Source organism: Polistes canadensis, unplaced genomic scaffold, assembly GCF_001313835.1.
Source record: "Polistes canadensis isolate GaletaPanama2010 unplaced genomic scaffold, ASM131383v1 scaffold_37, whole genome shotgun sequence".
NCBI lineage: Eukaryota > Metazoa > Arthropoda > Insecta > Hymenoptera > Vespidae > Polistes > Polistes canadensis.
In genome coordinates, this window is record NW_014569584.1 from 344482 (window position 1) to 348873 (window position 4392).

Sequence of the window (4392 nt, forward strand, 5' to 3'; positions counted from 1 at the left end):
CTGTGACATTTTTGGTGTCATAAAAATTGTAATGTTTATTTTCTATCTATTAATTAAATTGATCTACGCGCTGTATTTATTTATCCTTTGAAAACTTTCCTTCCTATCGAAAGGTTTCACTAATTGTAATTTCCTCATGTAATTTATTTCCCATTAAATCGAAAAGCGGACACGGCGGTTATTCTTGTGGTTACTTCACAAGAGTTAGCTCGACAATCCTATGACTGCAGTAGGTGCAGTGAAAAGAGAACTGCTTATGTTCGGCCAGATGGAACGATCGTGTAATGCCGGTAGTGGAATAGGAATTATTATTATGACTCTGTTGATCTAACATCTTATAAAGAAAAAAATGGGGGAGGATATTACTCGTGCTAATGTCATTAGAAATCATTATTTCATACATTTTATACGTAAGACGTTGAATAGTAAAATTCTGCATTAATTGAGAATTAGAAATAAGAAGTTAATTCAATAATTTCAAAATAATTTCAGTTTTTAAGTATTAAATGTAAAAATATATATAATATATTCAACGGTCTAACAATCATTGAATGGTCAATAATAAGTTTTTTCGCAATCTCACGACTTGATTCAATCGGTTTCGATTATATAATAAATAATCCCTTTAATTATTATTATCAATAGCTAAAAATGTCTGCGATCTTCCTAATGAGGAAGATGTTCAAGGCTTTAGTTTCCATCACGAAATTGTTGAAACCAATATTGATCAGTATATCCGCTAATTGTTTCTGCCAAAAGTATGATATATAATTTCGTACAGTTTCTTTTACTTTACATCCTAATTTAAATTTTTACAGTCAAATCATACAAATTTACTTTTCTTCCATGATTAATTGAAGATCCTAAATTTGACATTACCAAATATTAAAAACAAAAATGAGTAGTGCCAATTTTATTTTTTACAATGATATATCACATAACGATAACTAGATGTTTATCTAGATCATTAAAACAAACTGGTATGAAATTAAATATAATAGAAATCGCAATTATTGTTGTACCTGGTTATTGAACATTTTCTCTTAATAGCTTAATTGGTAAGGCATTGAACTAAACTAAATAATTATAATAATTCGATGAATATAAAAATTCGACAAATATAGGTCGCGCTGATTCAAGTCCGGATTAAAAGAATTTTCTCAAATGAAATGCATAAGTATATAATTAGCTAGATTTATTTAAATTGCAGCGTAATGATGATGACTCAGGATTGAAGTAAATTTATAAAGCTCAAGCCTTCCCTAGCTCCATTGGTAGAGTCTAGTTGGAAATCAATAATACGATATATAAACTTCCAAAGGATACTTTTTCTTATTTCAATGATGAAAATATATATTTTATTTTATTTCAGAGCAATGTTAATTTATATAAAGTATAGGTATATGAATAAAATTAATCTTTAGTAGTTTAATTTAGGTAAAATAAAATATTCTGTCCAACTCATTTCAATTCCTTCGATAGCTCAGTTGGTAGAGCGGTGGACTGTAGTAGGGTTGCATTGAAAGCAGATATCCATAGGTCGCTGGTTCAAATCCGGCTCGAAGGAAATTTTTTTCTTCATTTCAACACATGTACGAGAAGAATATTATCTCAATATTTTTTCTTTTGTAATATAGTTACTGTAGTAAATATATGATCAATTATGTTGCCAAAATATATACCTTCGATAGCTCAGTTGGTAGAGCGGTGGACTGTAGTTGGTTATATTCGATATTGGACATCCATAGGTCGCTGGTTCAAATCCGGCTCGAAGGAGACAATTTTTTTTTCTTCCCTTTTTTTTTTTATTTGGGAGTTTTTTTTTTCATTAAAATAAAAATATACATTTTTTAATCTTTTTTAATATAAAATATTCACAGGACTCGTACAATTATGTAAAAATATTAAAATTATGACAGTGATTAATTTCAATTTTATAAATCTTATTAATGACATTATACGTTTAAAGAAAAATATTTTCGTCGATCAATAAGAGATCGTTCGAGAAATAAACAATTATAAATATTGTTTATTAATATAATTTGATACAAAATGATTAATAAAATGAAAAAGAAAAAATATAAACGGCTATTATACAAGTCTAAATTCAGTCACCCACTGACCTAGTAGAATATCAATTTCACTGGCATACATTTTGAGTGGAACACAACGAACATCGATGTTGTATCTTAGATGCATACATAATCGTTGCAAATCATTTGACTCGATATCTCGATGATCGTATACGCCATTTAAATTCGTGAATAATTGTTGGACAAATTTTGATAATGAAAAAGTACTGTAAGAATTTAGTTAGAAATGAGTAATGATAAAAATGAAATAATGAGAATCAATAAACGATGGTGCATGGGAGCAGATTATCGCACGTGATCTCTTTGGCATCTTGAGTGCCTTCGAACGCGCCTTTCGAGGTATAACCGAGAACGGCCTTGCCGCTGTACCGGGATAGTCAGCTTTCTCTACTTTCGCTTGCGCGAGATTTTCAGGTCCAAACGTTGCCATTGCTCTGACTACGTATGAGAACTTCGTTAACTTGCTATTTTTCATTCTCGTAGTTGACACGAATGATAACTAAGAACATCGAGTTATACATTCTTTATATTTTGGAGAAAATTATTTAAACGATATAATTAATATTACAATTATTGACAAACTCATGTGATTGTTTAATGAATTAGACATACCATATATTTAAGGATTCAAATGAAAAGGAAGATGACTGACGACTACTGGTTGTACTCGACCGAGATGCTAACGATAAACCAAGTTGCAAAATCTATATGTCGACTGATGAAAAGGAATTTCATCGTGGGTATGATGTCGCATTTGTATGAGATATGAAAAATTATCGATCTGCGATGGTCACGTAAGTGACTAAGTAAGTAAGTGCGTGCGAGCGGAAGAACGCTCCTTCGTAGTAGAGAGAAACTTTCTATTACGAGAGTGTCGCGGGATGGTAATCATCATCGAGAAGATGATCGTATAGGTTTATTACATATCTCTTGTCGTTTATTATACATATAGTATATTCGAAAGGTATTAGATAGGTAATTCTCTCGCTTTCTCTCTTTCTCTCTCTCTCTTTCTCTCTTCCTCTCGTATTAGTGATCAAAAGAATTACGAAGGTAAGTATAGAATCATACAAAATAAGGTTGATCGTGTGCGACGAGTTGAGAAAAATGTTGGACGTTAAAAGACACCTTATTTGTGTTCTGTATGTGGAAATGGCGCTTAAAGGATTGAAAGAGGAAAGGCTGCATTGGAATGCAATCGTCGTTGGTGAGACTTCAGCAGTGTCGGCTGTTTGGTATTTCACGAGGTTACTGATATTTTTTTTTTTTTCATCCCACCTTCATCCGCACTGTCATCTCCCTCTCACTCTCTCTTTCTTTTTAGTCTTATATCTTTTCTCTATATGAAAAGTAATGGAATTCCATACGGATGAAACTGTGATTATCTTTTCTGTAAATAGCTAATATAAGGAATTTTACAATGACAACTAGACGATGTCGTTAATATCTTTTGATTGATTATCAAGATCTTCATTTATTAACCATAACTTGACAACTTTCAAGACTGAAATAACAAGTATCGTAGTACTTTACGAACTATAATGACAAGTGTTTGCATGCTAGGAACTCACGAATACTTATCTCTGTGGAATGCATAATGTAAGCATTCATGGTACCCCGGATCTTAAGCGAGTTCAAGCGAACGTTGTACCTTTACCTCTCTGGTTTCATAACACGATATATTCATTTAAAAAAAAAATTCTAATTAAAATTAGCTATTTCATTAGACGATTATTTTAGAATATAATAAGATATATCGTAGGTAGTTATCTACGCGTAAATAAAGAAGATGTATAATCTTCGTCTCAATGATCAAACATAAAATTTCTAAATCGGAGAAACAATCTGTTGGATTCTATTCATTATAGGAATCCTATTAATCTCGATTTCATCGTGGGTGAATTCAAAGGAAAGAATTGTCGTTTCGTAATTATCTTCAATGGTGAAAAGATGTTTATAGAGATTTGTTTTTTTTTTTAGTTATTAGCTGTTATCGCGCGTGATTTTCCATTTCTTATAAGTCACCCTAGTTAAAGAATGGCCTTGATCTTAATATAATTTATTATTTGACGAGAAGGATAAAATTAAGGCCGAGGTTGATTGACGACCACACCCATTACCCACGTGTTTCTGGTCTAAGAATTAAAGGAAAAAGGGTTAAGACGGTAATTAGAATTGTTCAAATTTATCGGGATCTTTTATTAAAGGTTTATTCTTTTTTGTAAACGATGTGTTGGTACTATCACTTATTTCTTTAAAAATATACATACGCAATAATATTTAATATTTATATATATAT

General features: G+C 31.1%; 2 non-coding genes across 2 annotated transcripts; both read left to right on the forward strand.

Annotated features, from left to right (window-relative positions):
- The first annotated feature begins 1472 nt into the window (after positions 1–1472).
- Trnay-gua lies at positions 1473–1567 on the forward strand. Its single transcript has 2 exons — positions 1473–1509; positions 1532–1567. It is a non-coding gene; the product is annotated as a tRNA-Tyr (tRNA).
- Positions 1568–1681: 114 nt separating this feature from the next.
- On the forward strand, positions 1682–1776 carry Trnay-gua. The gene is made up of 2 exons: positions 1682–1718; positions 1741–1776. It is a non-coding gene; the product is annotated as a tRNA-Tyr (tRNA).
- The last annotated feature ends 2616 nt before the right edge of the window (positions 1777–4392 follow it).